The sequence below is a fragment of the Chlorocebus sabaeus genome, chromosome 10 (genome assembly GCF_047675955.1).
Source record: "Chlorocebus sabaeus isolate Y175 chromosome 10, mChlSab1.0.hap1, whole genome shotgun sequence".
NCBI lineage: Eukaryota > Metazoa > Chordata > Mammalia > Primates > Cercopithecidae > Chlorocebus > Chlorocebus sabaeus.
This window is the reverse complement of record NC_132913.1, coordinates 35,533,701-35,559,781: the sequence shown is the minus strand read 5'-3', so window position 1 is coordinate 35,559,781 and position 26,081 is coordinate 35,533,701. Positions and strand designations below refer to the sequence as shown.

The window sequence follows — 26,081 nt, the reverse complement described above, 5'->3', positions numbered from 1 at the left end:
TTGTCAATTATCTCACAACTTTTAAAAAAACTCTCACACAAATGCCAAAACAAGGTAACTTTATTATTTTAAATATTTTACTTTATTGGTAAGGTTGAATACGATTGTTAAATTTTAATGGAAAATATAAAATATATTCTTATAAACAAAATAATCTATGTAAACAGGTTTTGTTTGCATTTCATATATTATAACCTTAGGTAATTTATTTTTAATAATACAGCTTTTCCCTACAATCCACATTAGCACATGTGATCACGTAGGGATAAAAAGATTCCATTTTAAAAAGTACAACAATAATTTTTCTATATTTCTCAGAGCAATTATGATTACAGAAATACATAAACACTTGATTCTGTAGGAATTATATGTAAAAAAAGAAATCACATCCTGACAGGACTGACACTATACTTTGCTTCTTAGTCTAGATAAAAATAAAATCAATTTGAAAGGACAAATTTTAATCTCAGATGTGACTGAGCACTTTTTTTTTTTTTTTTTGGTGGAAAAAAGATATGTGGCAATTCATGCTGTGCATTAGAGATCAGAATCTGGCCCTAAGTTTACATGATTGATGGGTTTCTATTTGAACAGGCACAAATGTGAATGGCAACTGTAATAATGCTTACAGAGAGAGTTAATGCAACCTCAACCAGTTTCCCCTGTTATCTTCACCATAATATTACTTCCACTATAGCAAAATGTTTTTGAAATCCACACATAAAATCCTATGCATTGCTTAAAAATAACACAAAACAATCTATACATACACACATTCAAAACATGATTCTAATAGGCAGGACAGACACTTATGTTAACTACTCCTTCGTGGCAAAGACCATTCAATAAGCAGTTTCTAAAATTACGTGTTTAGCAAGGGTACAACTCATTCATTTTTTAGTCATAAGGAAACTCTGATGATAGAATAGCTTGTTATATAGTGGTATATTTTTTAATATATTCTTCACTGATCACATACACACGTATTTATTTCACTGGGCCTGATTTCTCACTGCAAATTCCGTCTGGCTCTAAAATCACAAACTTCCTTGGACTCGTTCTTCTTTGATAGAAAAGAAATACTGCAGTAATATCTTCTGGCAACCTGACAGTGGGCTGGCTTTAAGTGTACCCAGAAGAGAAAAAGGACACAGCCCAGAACACTGGCATGCGATAATGCCTTACTGTTATTAACCCTTGTTTTTCTATTTTTCCTCAAAATCGCAGGTAATTCTTCTTGATGTAATAATATAGAAATGAATATATATATATATATATAGATAGATAGATAGATAGCAGAAATGAATCACTGGTAGGCATAAATTTACCTTATATATTTAATATAATTAAACCATACTTCTGGTATCTAGTAGTAAGATCTTAAGCAATCCATCCCATATAGTAATATTTGACCTTCCAACCTTATAAAATAATTATGGTAATAAAGGGAAGTAGCATTTACAGGTGTCAATTAACTTCTATGTTACGTGTCACAGGCTTTACGTATATTTTCACATTTAATATTTTAAAGCAACTCTGAGATACATATGATCATTTCCACTTTACATACAGGAACACTGAAGATCAGAAGTTTGAAGTAACACAGTAATAAACAGCAGAACCAGGAATCAAACCTAGGTCAAAGTGACTACACTAATGATGAGATGAAATAATAAAGCGAACAGGTAAATATGAAAGTGAAAAGACCCAGTAATTCCAATTCAAGTAATGCCAAGTAACTTAAATCACACTAATTCTCCCATTGATAACAACCATAAACTGTGAAAAAATACTAAAGCCAATAAGCAAAACACAATTATTTGAAGACATACTACAGAGTGACCAAATGTAGGCAGAAATAGAAAGAGTGAGGATTTGACCCTTGAAAGAAGATAACATCACTGGGCAACATATAATTCTACATTTATATGGCTCTCCTGAGGTACAATGGTATATGAGCAAGTAGAACTTAAGCAGAAAGCCACAGTCTTACTTGCTTGAGGTATCAGAGGGCAGAATTCAGGGTTGAGAGAATGGCTGAAAATCAAGGGTTGGGGAGGGGGAGTACAGAAAGGAAGAAAATACAGAGGAGGAGTATACAATATTTATATATCAATTCCCACCTAGGCTGGCACCTAAACTGTACATGCATGCATGGGGAAGACTCCAAAAACCCAATGGAAAGTAACAGCTGGAAAGCAAAAATAAGGATTTCTTCTACTGCCCATTACATGAGACAAAGAGTTTCACATTTGAATCCCATCAAATAAAAGCAGATTATAACACCTCAGGCTTTCCACAGAAATCCATAAAGGACCACGTTTTAGGAGTAAATATTATATCCCTATACTAAGGAAGTCACCCAAGGATTACGAACAAAACCAAAATAGATCCACTCTCTAACAAAACATCAAACCAAACTTTCACTAGATAAATGTGAGCAGCTACTGATTTAACTGTTAGAAAAAAGGTCAATACTCTTCAGAAGAAGATAACAGAATCTAGAGTCTCTACAGTGTGTCATCTATATCTAATATACAATAAAAAATTTCTTAGAAATGTAAAGAAACAGAAAAATACAAACCAAAGTCCACAGAAAAAGCAGCCAATGGAACAGACTCTGAGATGATTCACACATGTACCTTATGGCAGCTGTTACTGAGAACATAAAGAAAAAGATCATCATAATAAATGCCCAAATAGCATTTCAGCAGAGAAATAAAACCAATAAAAAAGAACCAAGTATACCTAAAAATGGATAAAATTTTATATTATATATATTTTACCATAACAAATATTTTTCAAAAGCATCACATGCAAATTATGAAACTAAAAAGTATAGTATCAAAATGAAAAATTCACTGGATAGGCTTAACAGCACATTGGACATGGCAGAGCAACCAGCCAGTGAACTTGAAGAAACAGAGAAATTTCTAAAGAATAGTTCTGTGTAAGTTTTATTACATGAAATATCTGTGACAATTGCCTGAATACTATATGGGACATGACCAAAAAGAAGACGTAATACTAAAAATGTAGTAATGATTAGAAAGAGCCTTCACTAGAATGAGCTTTACTAGAATAAGCCATTGAATTAATGTTAACAATTCATAATGAGGTTGGGTGCAGTGGCTCATGCCTATAATCCCAGCACTTTGGGTGGCTGAAATAAGAGGATTGCTTGAACCCAAGAGTTCGAGACCAGCCTGAGAAACATGGCAAGACCCGTTTCTTTCTTTTTTTTTTCTTTTTATACTTTAAGTTCTAGGGTACATGCGCACAACGTGCAGGTTTGTTACACATGTATACATATGCCATGTTGGTGTGCTGCACCCATTAACTTGTCATTTACATTAGGTATATCTCCTAATGCTATCCCTCCCTCCTTCTCCCACCCCACAACAGGCTCTGGTGTGTAGTGTTCCTCACCCTGTGTCCAAGTGTTCTCATTGTTTAATTCCCACCTATGAATGAGAACATGCGGTGCTTGGTTTTCTGTCCTCGCGATAGTTTGCTCGGAATGATGGTTTCCAGCTTCATCCATGTCCCTATAAAGGACATGAACTCATCTTTTTATTATGGCTGCATAGTATTCCATGGTGTATATGTGCCAAGTTTTCTTAATCCAGTCTATCATTGATGGACATTTGGGTTGGTTCCAAGCCTTTGCTATTGTGAATAGTGCCAAAATAACATACGTGTGTATGTGTCTTTATAGCAGCATGATTTAGAATCCTTTTGGTATATACCCAGTAATGGGATGAATGGGCAAGATCCCATTTCTACAAAAAATCCAAAAATTAGCTGGGCATGGTAGCATGCAGCTGTGGTCCTAGCTACTCAGGAGGCTGATATGGGAGGATCACTTGAGCCCAGGAGGTTAAGGCTGCACTGAGCCACGTTCATTCCACTGCACTCTAGCCTGGGTTACAATGCAAGACCCTATCTCAATATGTGTGTGTGTGTGTGTGTGTGTGTGTGTGTGTGTGTGTTTGTGTAAGTAAATAAAATAAACTTGTTCATTTTGAAATGTCAATAATTTTTCTTAGTTTCTTACCCATAATATAACCCATAAGCCTTATCCATAAACATTACCCATAAATGTCAACAATTTTTCTTAATTTCTTACCCATAATAATAAAAGGTGGCCCTGGTTTAAGCGAATATGGAAAAGGAAATCTGACCTAAGTTCATTTACAAAGTATAACTATAAGTATGATTATAAATATAAATGGTATACCATCTCTAAAGTCGTAGGGCATTTCATTTGTTGATGCATGTAGTTTGTATCCTGTGGTCTTGAATCTGTAAACCTATTGTTTGAACTCTGACATCAAGTAAACAAAGCAAGCAAAATGATAGCTATTGCTTTAAATTTTAATAAATAAAGCTAGAGAGTAGATAGGAAAATGAATGATCGAGGAACTGTCGATGTCTAAGAAATGGTGGTGTCAAATATTACTAAGCAAAACATGTAGATCTAGTCATAGATCATGTCTTATCACAAGTGAAATAACCTCTTTTCAGAGGCTGAACAAAAGAAATTTGTTTTCAAAATTCATTTTTCTTTTCTAATTCTATTCTCAGTTATATATCTATATCTATATACTCTATCTATATATGTATACTCTATCATATATATACATATATATGTTCCCCCAAAGATATGTTCAAGTCCTATCCTCTAGTACCTATGAATGTGAACTTATTGGGAAATACAGTCTTTATAGATGTAATTAAGATGAGGTTGTACTGAATTAGGGTAGGCCCTAATTCAATCCTTATAAGAAGAGCAGAAGAGAAACAGACACACAGGGAGAATGCCATGTGATGATGAACACAAAGATTGAAGTAATATGTCTACAAGCCATGGAATGCCAAAAATTGCTGGCAACCCCAGAGCCAAGCAAAAGGAACGAATTCTCCCCACCAGCCTTCAAAAAGCAAGGCTCTGCCAACAACTTAGTTTTGGACTTCTAGACTCCAGAACTGTGAGAGAATAAACTTTTGTTATTTTAAGCTACATAATTTATGGTAATTTGTTACAGTAGACCCAGAACACTAATATTAATAGAACAAAATTGTCTGTTTCTTTTTGCTTTTCCAGTGGAAATATTGAATCAGTTTTTCAGACCAAATAAACATCTGATCAACATATACATAAAGAGATTTAATCCCAAGAAGATTCCTCAAATCACTCTGTCCTACAAATGGAATATTTCTCCAAATAATAGTGGTTGACTTCAGTTAAAATTTTAGAACAGTCCATGCTGTCTACATTTTTAAACAAAATTTGGAATGTACACAGTTTCTATGAGACTCAGGTTAATAACTGTTGGTATAATTTTTTCTAATGTGGTTTCTGGATAAATCACATTTTCATAGTTTTAAACATGAACTTTAAACTGCTTGTTTGGACACTTCAATGTGAACAAAATTTAGCAGCAGTAAAACAGATATAGTGATGTAAAACAAGTTTGGCATAAAAAGAATCATTGTTCTTTTTTAAGAATTGAGCTTGCTATGAAGAAACCTGTTTTCAATTATTTTGCAGAGTGGGATAACTATGTCATCTGTTTATTGAATTACATGTTATGCAGTGCTAAGAACCTAAGCTTATTACTTATATTATCTATTCCATTTAATCCCCACATTACATTATTATTAGCACCCAAATTTTAAAGACTTACAAATTGGGGGTGAAAAAAATCAACAATTTGCCCGTGGTCACACAGCTGGTAGAATGCATGGTTGTGGTTAATAAATCAGCCTTAATCAGGTCTGTGGATTTGTGTTCTTGTATGTAGGCATACCTCATTTTATTGCGCTTTGCTTTATTGTGCTTTGCAAATGGAAGTTTTGTGACAGCTCTGCACTAAGCAAGTCCATCATTGCCATTTTCACACACAGCATATGCTCACTTCATGACTCTGAGTCACATTTTCATAACTGTCACCATATTTCAAACTTTTTCATTATAATATCTGTTATGGTGATCTGTGATCAGTGATCTTTGATGTTTCCACTGTAATTATTTTGGGGCATCATGAACTTCCCCAATATAAGAGGGCAAACTTAACTGATCAATGTTGTGTGTTCTGAATACTCCACTGCCTGGCTGTTTCCCTGTCTCTCTCCCTCTCCTTGGGCTCCCAATCCCCCAAAATACAATACGGAAATGAGGCTAAGTAATAACCTATAATTGTCTCTAAGTGTTCACATGAGAGGAAGAGTCACATGTCTCTCAGTTCGAATCAAAGGCTAGAAAGAATGAAGCACAGTAAGGAAGACATGTCAAAAGCCAAGACAAGTTGAAAGCCAGGCCTCTTGCGTCCAACAGTTAGCCAAATTGTGAATGCAAAGGAAAAGCTCTTGAAGCAAGTTAAAAGTGCTATTCCAGTGAATACACAAATGATAAGAAAGAAAAACAGCCTTGTTGCTGATACAGACAAACTTTTAGAGGTCTGGATAGAAAATCAAACTGACTACAACATTTCTTTAAGCCAAAGCTGAATCCAGAGAAAGGCCCTAACTCTCTTCAGTTCTATGAAGGCTGAGAGAGGTGAGGAAGCTGCAGAAGAAAGGTTTGACACCAGCAGAGCAAGTTGATTCATGAGGTTTAAGGAAAGAAGCTGTCTACACAACATAGAAGTGCAAAGTGAAGCAGCAAACACTGATGGAGAAGCTGCAGCAAGTTATCTAGAAGCTCTAGCTAAAATCACTGATGAAGGTGGCTATGCTAAATAACAGATTTTCAGTGTAGATAAAAGAGCCTTCAATTGGAAGAAGATGCCACCTGGGATTTTCATAACTAGAGGAAAAGTCAATGCCCCCCTTTAAAGCTTCAGAGGAGCCACTGATTCTCTTGTTAGAGACTAATGCAGTTGGTGACTTTAGGTTCCAGCCAATGTTCATTTACCATTCAAATAATTCAGCGCCCTTAAGAATTATGCTAAATCTACTCTGCCTGTGCTCTGTAAATGAAACAACAAAGCCTAGAGGACATCTGTTTGCAGCATGATTTGCTGACTATTTTAAGCTTGCTGTTGAGACCTACTGCTCAGAAAAAAAAAAAAAAAAAAAAATACTCCTTTGGAAAAATTACTACTCACTAACAGTATACCTAGTCACCCAAGAGCTGTGATTAAGATATACAAGGACATTCATGCTGTTCTCATGCTTGGTAACATAACATTCCTTCTGTAGCCCATGGATCAACTCTTCTAACTTGAAAAGCCCATCTACTTTCAAGACTACTTAAGAAATGTATTTTGTAAGGCTGTATCTGCCTTACAAATAGTATCTGCCTTACAAATACAGATAGCGAATCCTCTGACGGATCTGGGCAAAGTAAATTGAAAACCAATTTACTTTGTCAAGTCAATTGATGTGGCAATATTCATTGCTGTCTTATTTCAATATATTGCCATAGCCATCCCAATCTTCAGGCATAATAAAGGGTCTTGCCTGGATGTTGATGGCTGCTGACTGGTCACCATGACTGTGACCAGTTAGCAACCATCAACACCCAGGTAAGACCTTTCACTATCAAAAGGAGGCCAGCATGGTGGCTTATGCCTGTAATCCCAGTACTTTGGGAGGCCAGGGCAGGCAGATCGCTTGAGCCCAGGAGTTCAAGACCAGCCTGGGCAACAGGGCAAAACCCTGTCTCTACAAAAAAATATAACAATTAGCCTGGTGTGATAGTGCATTCCTGTATTCTCAGCTATTTGAGAGGCGAGGTGGGAGAATCACTTGAGTCCAGGAAGTCAAGGCAGCAGTGAGCCATGATTGCACCACTGGACTCCAGCTTGGAAGAGAGAGTGAGACCCTGTCCTCCCAACCCCCCAAAGCACCCCCCCATTTTTAGAAAACTATTTTAAAATTAAGAAATGTGCATTGTTTTTTAAAGACATAATGCAATTACACACTGAATAGATTATAGTATAGTGCAAAGATAACTTGTATATGCACTGGGAAAAAAATGTGTGGCTTGCTTTATTGTGGTAGTCTGGAACCAAACATGCAATATCTCTGAGGTATTCCTGTAGCATTCTTATAAATCATACCTACTATGTTCAACTGCCTTTCTAACCTCTAAAAGTTTTTACCAGTATAACTTTCCCTAAAAATGTGGAAAATAAATGAAATAGCACCTAGGATTAGAATTATAAATATCTATGGCTTATTAATTACTTGGTCACAAATAGAATGAAATTAATAAAGAACAAAGGGCTTGATTCTTAATAAGTTAAAGCTATATACCATTGATACAGTCTGATGGTTAAAGAATAACTGAAGTTCAAAATAAGATGTATGTGGATGAGTTAGAAAAGGAAACGTAAGAAAAAGAAATTTGATGTTTTAGACATGAAGTCTTTGCCCATGCCTATGTCCTGAATGGTACTACCTAGGTTTTCCTCTAGGATTTTTATGGTATTAGGTCTAACATTTAAGTCTCTAATCCATCTTGAATTAATTTTCGTATAAGGAGTAAGGAAAGGATCCAGTTTCAGCTTTCTACTTATGGCTAGCCAATTTTCCCAGCACCATTTATTAAATAGGGAATCCTTTCCCCATTTCTTGTTTCTCTCAGGTTTGTCAAAGATCAGATGGCTGTAGATGTGTGGTATTATTTCTGAGGACTCTGTTCTGTTCCATTGGTCTATATAAGCAACGGCAGCAAAAGCCAAAATTGACAAATGGGATCTCATTAAACTAAAGAGCTTCTGCACAGCAAAAGAAACTACCATCAGAGTGAACAGGCAACCTACCCAATGGGAGAAAATTTTTGCAATCTACTCATCTGACAAAGGGCTAATATCCAGAACCTACAAAGAACTCAAGCAAATTTACAAGAAAAAAACAAACAACCCCATCCAAAAGTGGGCAAAGGATATGAACAGACATTTCTCAAAAGAAGACATTCATACAGCCAACAGACAAATGAAAAAATGCTCATCATCACTGGCCATCAGAGAAATGCAAATCAAAACCACAATGAGATACCATCTCACACCAGTTAGAATGGCGATCATTCAAAAGTCAGGAAACAACAGGTGCTGGAGAGGATGTGGAGAAATAGGAACACTTTTACACTGTTGGTGGGATTGTAAACTAGTTCAACCATTATGGAAAACAGTATGGCGATTCCTCAAGGATCTAGAACTAGATGTACCATATGACCCAGCCATCCCATTACTGGGTATATACCCAAAGGATTATAAATTATGCTGCTATAAGGACACATGCACACGTATGTTTATTGCAGCACTATTCACAATAGCAAAGACTTGGAATCAACCCAAATGTCCATCAGTGACAGATTGGATTAAGAAAATGTGGCACATATACACCATGGAATACTATGCAGCCATAAAAAAGGATGAGTTTGTGTCCTTTGTAGGGACATGGATGCAGCTGGAAACCATCATTCTTAGCAAACTATCACAAGAACAGAAAACCAAACACCGCATGTTCTCACTCATAGGTGGGAACTGAACAATGAGATCACTTGGACTCGGGGAGGGGAACATCACACACCGGGGCCTATCATGGGGAGGGGTAGGGGGGAGGGATTGCATTGGGAGTTATACCTGATGTAAATGACGAGTTGATGGGTGCAGCACACCAACATGGCACAAGTATACATATGTAACAAACCTGCACGTTGTGCACATGTACCCTACAACTTAAAGTATAATAATAATAAATAAATAAATAAATAAATAAAAAGAAAAAGAAATTTGATAGTATAGTCAGTCTTCTGTATTCACAAGTTTTGCATCTAAAAATTCAAGCAATCTTGGATCAAATATATTCAGAAAAAAGACAATAAAAATTACATGACAACAATAAAAAATAATCAGAGTAAAAAATATAACAGCTATTTACCTAGAATTTAGGTTGTATTCGGTAGTATAAGTAATATAGAGATGATTTAAAGTATAAGGAGGATATGTGTGAGTTATATGCAAAAACTGCACCGTTTCATATAAGGGACTTGAACATCCCTGGCTTTTGGTATTCATAGGGGGTTCTGGAGTCAATCCCCTGCAGATACTGAGGGAGAAATGTACACTGCTTATGAGGAAGCGTGGTTTATAGGAATATTTCTACGAATTAAACAATGGTCAATTTTTAGTAGTTTTAAAAAATACTTAAGTGAATTATACCAAACTAAGAAAATATTTAAATAATATTAAAAATGCAATTCTAGGAAAATGAGTTTTAGAAACAGTTGATGAAAGTGCATAAAGGGTTATAAGAAAGAATTTTCTGCTTCTGAGAGCTGTTATACTAAATTGGCTTGCTGAAGGAAGCAGTGGAATCTATTTCTTTGAAGATCCTTACAAATAGAAGGCATACATTATCAGCAATTCAGAAAGGTTTAGGTGTGTCTCTGTCAGAAAACAGCCAGTGGCTATAACCACCTCATGGTTCCATAAACTCTGGTGACTGCATAATAATACTATTGTTATAATTGTGAGGCAAGGGCAACACAGCTGCTTTTTCTTTGGTGATCAGGATTTGCTGTCCAAAAAGTTGCAGAATAAATTGAATGTAATTAGATGAAATTTTCCCCAACAGAAAAGCAAGAATTAATTTTGACTCTAGTTACTGAAAGAAAACTCAGAATCTCTACACTGGGATTTTTAAACATTTATCATCTTCTTTATTTAGAGAAAGCATTCCTCTTATGTGAAACTTAAAAGCAGACACGTTTTTATGGATGACCTTAGGTTGATGAGTTGAATTAACACTAAATAAAAAATTCTAAGCATATATATAGTTTCTTTGTATAAAATCCCTTGAAAGATTACATTTTAGAGAATTCTACTTAAATTTTTTAAAGTGTATATTTTTGTTTCACTTTATTTTCATCTACTTAAGTCTTCATTTTTCATGAATGAAGAAAAGCCAGATTCCTTATACATTTAAAAATATATATGGTCAATTTCTTTCCAAGCAAGCTTTTCTTTTAAAGGTAATGTAATTAATTTGAAATTTGAAGGTGGCATTGTGATCCACAATCCTTGCCCAAATGCTCTTTTGGGAGCAATAGGAGCTGTCATAGAATTAACTAAAAGTTCAAGTAAATATTTTGATATGGAATTTTCACAAAATGTAAAGCTGTGAGAGTTGTAAAGGGATGGCTTCCCAAGATTTTGGAGCACTTTATATTAGCTGTTAAAGAAAAGGGAGGAAAAATGCTGGGATACCTTTAACTACATAAAATTCACAAATAGTATGAATAACTCTAAAATAAATAGAAAATAATTAAAATAATTATAATTTCCAATTTTATTTAGTACTTACAGTTATATATGTGTCCAGGATAGATGTGAAAAAGTCCTGTTTTCAAATATAGGTACTTAATTTCGGTTATTTAAATCCTTGTTCTGTATTTAAGGATTTAAGATAGTCTTACTCTATCTGTTACTCTGGAGGTAAGGGCAAATGCATCTTAATGTAACTTCTGACATGCAATAGTGTTAAAAGAGGAAAAAAAGAAAATAAAGAAATAGCTATGCATACATAAATTCCTACAGTAAATAATACTTTTCATTTTAAACTAAAACCCAATATAATTCTACTTGCTTCTACATGATTAATAACAGAAAACTCATAGTAGAAATATTTCATTGCTTGCCTCCAAAAAATTGTTGACATCCTCTGTCGCCATCTGCCATGGTGGTCATTCCTCTGTGTTTGATGGAACTAAAGAAGTATTAGGGTTCTATGGATTGATGAAAGGAAACAGTCTGTGTTCTTGTTGATTTCTGGTATTTATTTTCTTGGTCCTGTTAAAAAGGATACCAGGGTAAATTTACCAATTTTGAACACATCCAGTTATTCTGTATTCTTTTACATTCACATTTAAGGAAGTTTTGAGATTTTTATGCAGTCTCATTTAAAAATCATAGAATTGCAGAATCTAACTGAAAGGGCTTGTTAAATTTAAGACTGAAGATTCAAACAGAGCTATTATCAATCAGGTAATTCAATCCACTTTACAGTATAGAAAACCAAAATCAAAAGAGGTTAAATAAACCATGTTATAGTCAGTTAGTGGCACATTGGACATAAGAAAACAGTTCTTTTTACTCCAAGTTTGGGGGCTCTTTCCTTGAGCTGGGGCTCTTTCCCTCTTTGAGAAAAGAGAGGCAGGCTGGTAAGAGCACTATAATGACCAAGCTCATTTCTTAGCCCTAATACTTAGGGAAAAATCTAGAACAAAACCCAAAAAGCATGATAGCATAATATTTAGATTATCAATTCATAGCACACCATTCACTCAACAGATACCTAAAAGATATTATTTTGTTAAAATATAACTAGGACATTATTTTATTAAAAAGTATCTATACAGTGTTGGCAACACAGTGAGACTATGTCTCTACCAAAAAAGAAAGAAAGAAAGAAAGAAAGAAACAAAAAGTGAGATATGGTGTTGCATGCCTATAGTCCTAGCTACTCGGGAGCCTCAACCAGGACGATCACTTGAGGCCAGGAGGTCGAAGCTGCAATGCACTACAATCATGCCATTGCACTCCAACTAGGTAACAGCGAGATGCTTTCTTGAAAAAAAAAAAAGTATCTATATGATCACACATCATCAAATTTCTGAGTTTTATCCATTGTCATGATCACTTACCTTTTCCAATCCTCACCACTGCAAACATCTACTACTCTACTATCCACAAAAGTCGAGTGATTTTTAAAAATTATCTATAGAGAAACAGAATGACAGTTTTAAAAAGAAAACTGAATTTCAGACTCCCTTGTTCAAAATTCCCCAAAGACTTTCCATAACATCTAAGGCAAGGACTTGGATCCTGGTTACCTTTCTGAAAGCCTATCTGATGACTCTTCCTCTTGTTTCGTGTTCTATAGCCTTAGTGGCTTTCACATTCTTCAAACATGCTAAGCACGCTCTTGATTTAAGTCTTTGACCTTTGTCTTCTCTCAGATTGGAATGTCTCTTTAGATAACCACATGTCCGTTCCCACTGACTAAAGCACTCTTTTTCCTTGAAAGTTCCTGGAATGTTTCTGGATCTACTCAAATATCACTTCCCAGAGAGGATTCTCTCACCAGTCTAGCTAAAAAACCTCCGCCTCTGACTTTTACCCTTTTCGCCATTGGCCCTTATTCTCTATATCCATACCTGCTTCATTTCCATTCACAGTATTTATAATTCCTAGATATTATGTAGCCCCACCATCCCGGTGAAGCCAGATGTCATTTGGAATTAAGTATTTTTGGTATTTTTAAGGTAATATAGTACATGTACTATAATTATGCGACATCTTCTACTCTTCTCCCCTTCCATCCAAGAGGTCTGGGAAGGCACCGTGAAGTCAAATATGTTAATAACCTTGCAGTAAAACATATATTCATTCTAAGTGAGATTTTTCAAAGACTATAACTAGGGGCAGAGCAAGATGGCAGAATGGAAATCTCCACTGATTGTCCCCCCAGGCAAGGACATCAATTCAATAACTATCAAAAAAAGTACATTCATAAGACTCTAAAATCAGGTGAGCACTCACAGTACGTGGCTTTAACTTCCTATCACTACATGAGGCACTGAACAGGAAAAACAGTCTTAAATAGCTGATGCCACCTCTCCGGCAGCAGAAGCATGGTGTGGAGAATGTTTGGTGTGCTGGAGAGAGAGAGATTGTAGCATTTATGAGGCACTGAGCTCAGTGCTGCCCTATTATAACAGAAAACAAAACTAGACCAAACGCAGCTGATGTCCATCCAAAAAGTGAGCATTTTAACTGGGCCTGTTTAGCCAGAAAGGAATTGCTGATCCCAGTGGTCCAAACTTGAGTCCCTGTAAGACTCATCAGTGCAGGCTAAAGTGTTCTGGAGCCCAAAATAAACTGGAAAGGCAGGCTAGGCCATAAGGACTGCAACTCCAAGGCAAGTCCTAGTATTGAACTTGGTCCAGAGACAGTGGACTGGGGGAGCGGGGGAATGTGACTTACTGAGACACCAGCCAGGGTGGGGAAGGGAGTGTTGGCATCACTTCCTCCTAACCACAGGCTGTAGAGCTCACGGCTCTGAAAAAGACCCGTCCACTCCACTTGAGGAAAGAAGATGGAAGAATAAAGAGGACTCTGTCTGGGATCTTGGATACCAGCTCAGCCACAGTTGGGTAGAGCACCAGTTAGAGTTATGAAGCCCCCTTTCCAGATCCTGCTACTGAATGACATTTCTAGATACACCCTGGGCCAGAAGGCAAACTGCTGCCTTGAAGGAAAGAACCCAGTCCTGGTAGCATTCATCACCTTCTAACTGAAGAGACCTTGGGCCCTAAACAACCAGCAGTAATACCCAGGAACTACATTGAGGGCCTTGGGTGAGACTCTGAGACTTGTTGGCTTCAGGTGAGACTAAGCACATTCCTAGCTGTGGTGGGTACAGGGTGAGACTCCTTCTACTTGAGAAAATCAAAGGGAAAAGCAGAGGGAACTTTGTTTTGTACCTTAGTTACCAGCTCAGTCACAGGGGTTAGAGCACCAAGCAGGTTCTTGGGGTCCTAGGTTCCAGGACTTGGCTATTGAATAGAATTTCTGGATCTGCTCTGGGTCAGAGGAGAACGTGCTGCTCTGAAGGGTTAGTCTCAGGCCAGGCAGCATTCAACACAAGCTGACTGAAGAGCCCTTGGGCCTTAAGGGAACATCAGTGGTACAGTAATCCGCATGGAGATGTGGTAGCGGGAGCCACAGGGTGAGGCTCCTCTGCTTTTAAATAGGGGAGGGAAGAGTGGGGAGGACTACGTCTTTTGAGTTCAGTGCCAGCTCAGCCACAGTACAATAGAATACCAGGTAGACTTCTAAGATTTTTTACTCTAGTCCCTGGCTCCTGAGTGGCATCTCAGGACATGCCCAGGGCCTGGGGGAACCTGCCACTCTGAAGTGAAGGATACAGGCATGGCTGGCTTTGTCACCTGCGGATTGTAGAGCCCCAAAGCCTTGAGTGAACACAGGCTGAAGCCAGGAAGTGGTTACAGCAAGCCTCAGGTGAGACCCAGTGCTGTGCTGGCTTCAGGTCTGACCCAGTACAGTTTTAGTGGTGATGGCCACAGAGGTGCTTATGTCACAATATCCCCAGCTCCAGATGGCCTAGAACAGAGAAAGAGGCAGAGACAGAGACGGGGTTGGGGTGGGACAGACGGACTCCATTCATTTGGAGAACGTGAGGAAAGAGAACAAGAGTCTATGCCTGGTAATCCAGAGAATCCTTCTGGATGCTGTACAGGACCATCAAGGCAGTACCTTTATGAGTCTGTAAGAACTACAGCATTACCAGGCTTCGGGTGCCCCTAAAGCAGATACAGCTTAGATCACAACACTTAGATCACAACAATCAAGTCCTTCTGAATATCTGGAAAGCCTTCCCAAGAAGGACAGCTACAAGTCAGTCCAGAAAGTGAAGACTACAGTAAATACTTAACACTTAAATGCCCAGACATCAAAGAACATCTACTAGAATCAACACCATCCTGAAAAACATGACCTCACCAAATGAAATAAATAAGGCACCAGGGACCAATTCTCGAGAAACAGAGATATGTGACTTTTCAGACAGATAATTCAAAATAGCTGTGTTGAGGAAACTCAAAGAAATTCAAGATAATATAGAGAAGGAATTCAGAATTCTATCCGATTAACTTAACAAAGAGATTGAAATAATTAGAAAGAATCAAGCAGAAATTCTGGAGCTGAAAAATGCAATTTGCCATACTGAAAAATGCATCAAAGTCCTTTAATAGCAGACGTAATCAAGCTGAATAAAGATTTAGTGAGCGTGAAGACAGGCTGTTTGAAAACACACAGAAATGACAAGGAAAAAAAAAAAAGAAAAAAGAAAAAGAAAAGAAAAAACAATGAAGCAAAGCAGGCTAGAAAATAGCCTCAAAATGGCAAATCTAAGAGTTTTTGGACTTAAAGAGAAGGTACAGAAAGAGATAGGGGTAGAAAGTTTACTCAAATGAATAATAACAGAGAATTTCCCAAACCTATAAAAGATATCAATATCCAAGTACAAGAAGGTTATAGAACACCATGCAGAATTAATCCAAAGAAGACTACCCCAAAGCATTTAATAATTGAACTCCCAAAGGTCAAGGATAAAGAAAGGATCCTAAGCAGCAAGAAAAAAGAAATTGCATACAATGGAGCTCCAATATGTCTGACAGCAGAATTTTCAGTGCAAACTTCACAGGCCAGGAGAGAAGAATGGCATGACATATTTAAAGTGCTAAAGGAAAAAACTTTTATTTTAGAATAGTATATTCAGTGAAAATATCCTTCAAACATGAATATGAAATAAAGGCTTTCCCAGACAAACAAAAGCTTAGGGATTTTATCAACACCAGAACTTTCTGCAAGAAATGCTAAAGGGAGTATTTTGATCAGAAAGAAAAGGACATTAATAAGCAATAAATCATGGAAAGTACAAAACTTACTGGTAATAGCAAGTACACAGGAAAACACAGAATATTATAACACTGTAACTGTGGTGTGTAGACTACTCCTATCTTAAATAGAAAAACTAAACAATTAACCAATAAAAAACCATAACAAGTTTTCAAGACATAAACAATACAATAAAATATAAATGGAAACAACAAAAAGTCAAAACAACAGGGAGATGAAGTTAAGGCATAGAGTGTTTATCAGTTTTTTGTTTGTTTACATAAACAGTGTTAAGTTGTTATCAGCTTAAAATAATGGGTTATAAGGTAGTATTTGCAAACCTCATGGTAACCTCAAACCAAAAAAAACATACAACTAATACACAAAACATAAAAAGCAAGACCCAAGAAAATCAACTTCACTGAAGGGAAGACAGGAAGGAAACAAGACCACAAAATAACCAGAAAACAAATAACAAAACGCCAGAAGTAAGTCCTTACTTACCAATAAAGACACTGACTGTAAGTGGACTAACGTCTCGAATCAAAAGACACTGAGTTGCTGAATGGATACAAAAAAGACAAGACCCAGTGATCTGTTGCCTATGAGAAATACACTTCACCTATAAATATACACATAGACTGAAAGCAATGGGATGGAAAAAAATATTCCATACCAATGGAAACCAAAAGAGCAGGAGTAGCCATACTTTTATCAGAAAAAATAGATTTATAGTCAAAAACTGTAAGAGAGACAAAACTGGTCACTATATTATGATAAAAGGGGTCAATTCAGAAAAAATAAAACCCACAATTTTAAATACATATGCACCCAACACTGACACACCCAGATTTATAAAGCAAATATTATTAGAGCTAAAGAGAGAGATGAGCCCCAATACACTAATAGCTAGAGGCAGCCAGGTACAGTGGCTCACGCCTGTAATCCTAGCACTTTGGGAGGTCAAGGCGGGCGGATTGTCTGAGCTCAGGAGTTCGAGACCAGCCTGGGCAACATGGTGAAACCACATCTCTACTAAAAAACAAAAAAAAGAAAGCTAGAGGCTTCATCACCACACTTTCAGCATCAGATAGAACAGATTGTCCAGATGGAAAAATCAACAAAGCAACAAAGCAACACTGGACAATCTACACTATAGTCCAGATAGACCTAATAGACATTTACAGAACAGTTCATCCAATGGCTGCAGAATACACACTTTTTTCCTCAGCACATGGATGATTCTCAAGGGAAGAAATTAGGTCACAAAACAAGTCTTAAAACATTCAAAAAAGTAAAATAATATCAAGCATCTTCTCTGACCAAAGTGGAATAAAACTCGTAATCAATAACAAGAGGAATTTTGGAAACTGTACAAATACATGGAAATTAAACAATATGCTCCTGAATGACCAGTGGGTCAATGAAGAAATCAAAAAGGAAATTGAAACATCTATTGAAACAAATGATAATGGAAACACAACAAGCAAAACCTATGGAATATAGCAAAAGTAGTACTAAGAGGGAAGTTTATGGTCATAAGTGCCGACATCAAAAAATAAGAAAAACTTCAAATAAACAAACAAAAAATGCATCTTAAAGAACTAGAAAAGCAAGAGCAAACCAAACCCTAAATAAATGAAAGAAAAAATAAATAAAGATCAGAGCATAAATAAATAAAATTGAAATAAACAAGATAGTTTTTTAAAAAGTTAAGCAAAATTAACAAACTTTTGGCCAGACTAGGAAAAAAAGAGAAAGGATCCAAATAAATAAAGTCAGAGATGAAGATGGAGACATTACAAATGATACCACAGAAATTCAAATGATCATTAATTGCTACTATGAGCAACCATATACCAATAAATTGGAAAATCTAGAAGAAATGGACAAATTCCTAGAAAAATACAACCTACCAAGATTAGACCATAAGAAATCCAAAACCTGAACAAACCAGTATCAAGTAATGAGATTGAAGCTGTATTAAAAAGTCTCCCAGTAAAGAAAAGTCCAGAAACTGATGGCTTCACTGCTGAATTCTACCAAATATTTAAAAAACGAATACCAATACTAATCTAACTACTCCAAAAAAACAGAAAAGGGAATACTTCCAAACTTATTGTATAAGTCCAGTATTACCCTTATATCAAAAATAGACAAATACACATTAAAAAAAGAAGATCACAGATCAGTATTTTTGATGAATATTGATGCAAAAATCCTCAACAACAAAATACTAGAAAACCAAATTCAACAGTACGTTAGAAAGATTATTCATCATGATCAGGTGGGATTTATCCCTGGGATGCAAGGATGGTTCAATATATACAAATTAATCAATGTGACACACCATATCAATAGAATGAAAGACAAAAACCATATGATCACTTCAATTGATGGTGAAAAAGCAGTTGATGAAATTCAACACTCCTTTATAATACACCCTTAAAAAACTAGATATAGAATATACATTAGCATCAGAAAAACCATATATGACAGACTCACAGCTAGTATCATACTGAATGTGGAAAAACTGAAAGCCTTTTGTATAAGATCTGGAAGATGAAAAGGATGGCCACTTTTACCACTGTTACTCCACAAAGTACTGGAAGTCCTAGCTAGAAAATCAGACAAGAGAAAGAAATAAGGGGCATCTAAATTGGAAGGAAAGAAGTCAAATTATCTTTGTTTGCAGATGACATAATATTATACTTGGAAAAAACGAAAGACTACACACACACACACACACACACAACTATTCAAACTGATAAACAAATTTAGTAAAGTTGCAGGATATAAAATCCACATACAAAAAACAGTAGCATTTCAAAATGCAACAGTGAACAATCTGAAAAACAAATTAAAAAAGGAATCCTATTTACAGTAGCCACAAATACCTAGGAACTAACTTAATGAAAGAAGTGAAAGATCTCTATGGTGAAAATTATAAAATGCTGATGAAAGAAATTGAAGAGGACACCAAAAGAAACCAGAAAGATACTCCATGTCCATGGATTGGAAGAATCAATATTATTAAAATGTCCATACTGCCCAGTGCAATTTACAGATTCAGTGCTATCCCTATCAAAATACCAATGACATTCTTCAAATACACATATATAAATTTTGTAAAATTTATATGGAACCACAAAAAATTCAAAATAGTCGAAGCTATTCTAAGTAAAAAGAACAAAACTGAGAAAATCACATTACCTGACTTCAAATTATACTACAGAGCTATAATAACCAAAACAGCATGGTATTGGCATAAAAACACACATATAGACCAATGGAACAGCATAGAGAACCCAGAAACAAATTCACACACCTACAGCAAATTCATTTTCAACAAACGTGCCAAGAACATACACTGTGGAAAAGACAGTCTTCAAAAATGGTGCTGGGGAAAATGAATATCTACATGCAGAAGAATGAAATTAGATCACTATTTCAAGCCATATAGAAACATCACATAGAAATACATTAAATATTTAAATATAAGACCCTCAAATTATAAATTTACTACAAGAAAACATTGGGGAAAAATCTCCAAGACATGGGTCTGGACAAAAATTTATTGAGTAATACCTTACAAGCACAGGCAATCAAAACAAAAATAGACAAATGGGATCATATCAAGTTAAGAAGTTGCTGCACACCGAAGGAAACAACAAAGTGAAGAGGCAACACAAAGAATCAGAGAAAATATTTGCAAACTACCCATTGGACAAGGGGTTAATAGCCAGAATATACAAGGAGCTCAACTCTGTGGGAAAAAATCTGATAATCTGATTTAAAAATGGGCAAAAGATTTGAATAAATATTTCTCAAAAGAAGCCATGGAAATGGCAAACAGGCATATGAAAAAGTGCTCAACATCACTGATAATCAGAGAAATACAAATCCAAACTACAATGAGATATCATCTCACCTCAGTTAAAATGGCTTTTAGTCAAAAGAAAGGCAATAATAACAAATGCTGGCAAGGATGTGGTAAAAAGGGAACCCCACTCTTGGTAGGAATGTAAATTACTAAAAGCACTATGGAGAACAGTTAGAGGTTCCTCAAAAACCTAAAAATAGAGCTACCACATGATTCAGTAATCTCACTGCTGGGTATATACCCAAAAGAAAGGAAATCAGCATATCGAAGAGTTATCTGCAATCCCATGTTTGTTGCAGCACTGCTCACAATAGCCAAAATTTGGAAGCAACCTAAGTGTTCATCAACAGATGAATAAAACAAAGTGTGGTAATGATACACGATAAAGTACTATTCAGCCATCAAAAACAATAAGATGTTGTCATCTGCAACAACATGAATGGAACTGGAGGTCATTATGCTAAGTTAAGCCAGGGACAGAAAGACAAAGCACGTTTTCACTTATGTGTGAGATCTAAAAATCAAAACTATTGAACTCATGGAGATAGAGAATAGAAGGATGGTTACCAGATGTTGGGAAGGGTAGATGGAGGGTCGGGGGGTAAGTGGGGATGGTTAACGGGTACAAAACTCCCAAAAAGAATGAATTAAGTCCTAGTATTTGATAGCACAACAGGGTGACTATAGTTGATAGTAATTTAATTGTATATTTAAAAATAAGTAAAAATTGTTTATAACAAGATATCTTAGAAAAAAATCTAAAAGTATAATTGGATTGTTTGTAACACAAAAGATAAATGCTTGAGGTGATGAATACCCCATTTTACATGATGTGATTGTTACATGTTGCATGCCTGTATCAAAACATTTCATATATCCTACAAATATATACACATAAGTACCCACAAAAATTAAGATGAAAAATAAAAAAGACTATGACTAGTCTCATATCAGCTTTACTACTAAATGAGTCTGATTCAGCTTTTACCACTATTCGAGTTGTAAAATTTTCCAGTTTCCCAAGCTTTTTGATTTTAGAATTGCAGATAAGGGATTGTGGAACATACTACTAATTAATTTGTTAATTGCTTGTCTCTTCCACATAATGCATGTTCACAAGAACAAAGATTTGTTTTGTTTTTGCTCTGTAGTCCAGTGCCTAACAGATAATAATGACTGAATAAATATTAGTTAAGTGGACAAATCAAGGCCTCTGTAAGGATTAGCTTTGTGTTATTTTTACATTTTAAGTAAATCCTGTCCTACAGTCATCTCTCAATTGAAGCAATAGTTGAACTTTTAAAAATATTATTAAAATTATTTCTCCTTTTAAGGCTCATTGAAAGGCAGAAGGATAGAAAAAATGTGATAAACAGTATATAAACTACAGGAAACAACACCTGGTCTGTGTAATATAGTGGGAAGAGTTCTCAACTAGAGTTCTAGAGATCTAGGTTGATTTCATCCCTTTCCTTTTTCTATTAACTATTTGCCTATTTATTATTGACCTATCCATCCTCCATTCATCCACTTCTTCCTCTTTGACTTAAATATCTCACCATTTTGGCTCAATTCATTATCTGTCAAATGAGTGGATAAAACTTGGTGATCTTCAGCCGTTCTCTGATTCTGCTAACAGTAAATAATTGGATAATATTTGACTATCCTAGAAGTTGGCTCACACTAGCTTTTCAATTAAATTTAAGCATGTTTGTTTGTTTAAATGTTACTATAGCTTTGTAGGATAATGTGAAGTTACGTAATGTGATATCCCCAGTTTTGTTCATTTTGCTCAGGATAGCAAAAAGTGTCATTTAGTGACACATTCGCCAAATATGTATTTTATGTAACAGTTACACAATACTGAATTTTTGTGTGTTTCTGTATGCCTAATAATAGCAAATGTTTACTGAACATTTTTTATGCACCAGAAACTACTTTAAGCTTTTCACATACATTAACCTTACAACTCTCTATTAGTCATGTGCTGTATAATGTTGTTTTGGTCAACTATTGACTGCATATATCACAGTGCTCCCATAAGATTATAATGAAGTCGAAAAATTCCTATTGCCTAGTATTTACTATATGTTTTAATTGTTATAGTAGAGTGTACTTCTTCTACTTATTAAAAAAAAAAGTTAACTGTAAAACAGCCTCAGGCAGGCCCTTCAGGAGGTATTCCAGAAGAAAGCAAGGTTTTCACAGCAAATGACAGCTCCATGTGGGTTACTGCCCCTGAGATCCTTCCAGTGAGACAAGATATGGAGGTAGAGGAAAGTGATATTGATGATCCTAACTCTGGGTAAGCGTAGCCTAATGTGTGTGCTTGTGTGTTAGTTTTTAACAAAAAAGTTAAAAAGAAAATAAAAATTAATAGAAACAGGCTTATAGGATAAGGATAGAGAATATTTTTGCACAGTTGTACAACATGATTGTGCTTTGTGTTTTAAGCCAAGTGTTATTATAAAAGCATCAAGAAGTTACACAATTTAAAGTTTATAAAGTAAAAGTTACAATAAACTGAGGTTAATTTATTATCGTAGAAAAAAACTTTAAAAATAAATTTAGTGTAGCCTAAGTCTACATTATTTGTAATATCTACAGTAGTACACAGTAATGTCCTAGGCCTTTGCATTCACTCACTACTCACTCACTGACTCACCCAGAGCAACTTCCAGTCCCGCACGCTCCATTCGTGGTAAATCCTCTATACAGATGTACCAGTTTTTATCTTTTATATCTTACTTTTATTGTACCTTTTTTGTTTAGATAGACAAATACCATTATGCTGTAATTCTCTACAGTATTCAGTACAGTAATATGCTGTACAGGTTTGTAACCTAGGAGCAATAGGCTATACCCTATAGGGTAAATATCTAGTAGGCTATACCATCTGGATTTGTGTAGGTACACTCTATGCTGTTCACACAATGAGGAAATTGCCTAACAATACAGAAAGTACTCCTGTCATTAAGCGATGCATGACTGTATTATCCCCTGTGGTAGAGTAGATTGCCATCTGTTTCACTATCATACCTCCACAGAAAGTGTGCACCTCTCTGTGCTTTGACTTTGGGCTTGGCTATGTAACTTCTCTTAGCTAACTGAATAATAGCAGACATTACCTAAGTAGAACTTTGAAATATGCTTATGCAGAGTAGCCTGTTCCCTTGCAATCCTGCTCTTCATACTGACAAAAAAAAAAAAAAAAAAAAAAAAAAAAAAAAAAAAAAAAGCTTCAGGTATCTGTTGATCCAAGGAAGATGAGAGGTATGTGATACAAACCTAGACTTACCCTCTACCAAGAACCAAGTCCAGGTGAGCCCAGCCTGGATGAGACCTATCCAGCTTACACACAAACTTCTGTGGAAGAACTAAATGCTTACTGTGGTACACCAGAGAGATTTTTTGGTTGTTTGTATTGTGGCAACCTCCTTCTGTTTTTTTCAGGTAATGAAAATGGGGGGCAGAGATTGAGAAACTTGCACAAACTCTGCACAGCTAGTTAAGCGTTAGGGCTAGGATATTAAGCCATGCAAGTCTGGTCAAGGGCTTATACTCCTAAGTCCCATGCTATATTGTCACTACACTATACTGGCTAGATTGTATGATATTAAATTATGTATTAATATGCTAGTGAGTGATCTGGCACATATTAAAATTCATAATTTTGTCTATATTGTCTATATGTAAATGGACAAAGCTGTCTTGCAATTTGGAGTAAAATGTATTTTATCTTGAGACATCAATAATATAAAATAAATGCACTGCTTTCTGGAGTCAGATTAATAAGAACTACATTATAGACATCTCTTGGGGTAGTTTCCCAGCTCATTCCCATACCAAATAATGGCCCACACTGCTAACAGATCTACTGCAGATTCTTCTCTGGCTCTGGCTGACCAATGGAGGCTTGCATCTGTGATCTAAGCTTGATCAGCCCAAGTTTCGCCTCTAATATTTTCAGATTTGGACCCATAACTGAGCACCTCTATCATTGGCTCCACTCTGGAGAAAGCTGCTGTCCCCAGAGCTATCTTTGTTCCCTTCCTTCCCACCTGTCAATTGCATAAGAAACTCCAGCATTTCCCCAGAAAATACCCTTTGTGTATAAGCTTGCCAAAATTTGTTTTTCTTCTTGTAATCTTAAGAAATTTAACCAAAACAAGTTTAAAAAATCCATTGCTTTTTTCTGTTATAATTTAGAAGTGCAGAGGGAGGATTTCTTAAAGACAAGACCAAATAAAGCTTGCATTTATTTTATATCCTATCAAAGTAGCTTTGCAATTTATAGTTATGGACAATGTGTCCCCTGATATTTGTTAAATATTCTTCCATATTTTCAAAAACCAAGGTCTGGCTGGGCATGGTGGATTATGCCTGAAATTCTGGCACTTTGGGAGGCTAAGGTGGGAAAATCACTTGAAGCCAGGAGTTTGAGATCAGCAACATAGCAAGACTTTGTTTCTATAAAAATATAATTAAAAAAATTTAGCCGGGCATGACGTTGCACACCTGCATTCCTAGCTATTTGGGAGGCTGAGGTGGAAGGATCACTTGAGACCTGGAGTTCCAGGCTGCATTGAGATATAACAGTGCCGGGGTGACAGACTAAGACCTTGTCTCAAAAAAAAACCCTGCCCACAACCCGCCCACTCAAAAAAAAAAAAAACCAAAAAACAAAAAACAAACAAATAAAAAAACAGGGTCCATGGGCCCGAAGGAGTCTGTGGATAAACTATATATCAGTGAAACTGAACAAAGTAGATATCCTTTGTAATCTTATGTATTTTATGCATTAAAACATTTTACTTCTATTGAGCTTTGTTTACTCCTTTTGATAATGCAAAGCAAGTGAACATATGGGATTATCTATGTCACTGATTTACTCAGAAGTGCTCAAATATATTCCAGACACTATTTCGGGTGCTGGCGATGTAGCAGGGACAAAACAGACAGTCTTTGCCCTCACAGAGTAGTGGTAAGAAAGAATATGCAGAATATAAAATTTCACAATACTGTTAGTAATGAACCTGGCACAAGTACCACAATGAGATTAGAGCAGTTTAAAATGTGAGGGTAAGAACCACAAAATGCTTGGAGGAAATTAATGTGCAATCCTTAACCTATATCTAGTTTTAAGTGATATATTAACATATGAAGGGAGCCCTGCCATAGTCAAGTTTAAGAACAGTAATAAAGTACAACTACTAACTACCACAGTGACAATAAAGATAAATAGCAATGCTAAGGTTACCTTACCAGTAATTTCATATGTGCTATTATAACTTCTTAATATTCTGTCAGGATGGGCAGGTGAGAAAATGGAGCCTTAGAGGCTCACCAAACTTGACCACTTTGATTAGCGGTAGAACCAGGAATATAGCCTAGTTTTCACATCTCCTGGTTTTATTTTCTTTATACTACATTACATCATCACAAGCAAAGACAAGTTTCACAGCAGACAGTGTTGCAATTTCTTATTTACTTCCATAATCTACTTGTGACATGGGGCAGAGAAGCAACATAACATGGGCCATATAGGAGCTACTGGTAACAAATTGAACACTTTTCGTTACCAGGCATAAGCTCACATTAGCAAGAACTTCGGGGTGGTATGATAGATGTGATACTGGGGAAATTTAAGAATGAATTACAAAAGTAGATTTTTCCAACCAATGAATTTAACCATTTAGTGCAGAAGTTGGCAAACTTCAGCCCACGGAGTAAGTCCAATCTGCTACCTGTTTTTATATTGC

The 26,081-nt window shown here is 35.9% G+C and overlaps 1 protein-coding gene across 9 annotated transcripts in view; it reads right to left on the bottom strand.

Annotated features, from left to right (window-relative positions):
* MBD5 (methyl-CpG binding domain protein 5) overlaps positions 1-26,081 on the bottom strand; it is a 505,406-nt gene that overhangs the window by 264,894 nt on the left and 214,431 nt on the right. For all 9 annotated transcript variants that reach the window (XM_073019666.1, XM_073019664.1, XM_073019662.1 and 6 more), the window contains one exon: positions 11,654-11,804. The gene's annotated coding sequence lies outside the window, so the exon portion shown is untranslated. The remainder of the gene's footprint in view (positions 1-11,653; positions 11,805-26,081) is intronic.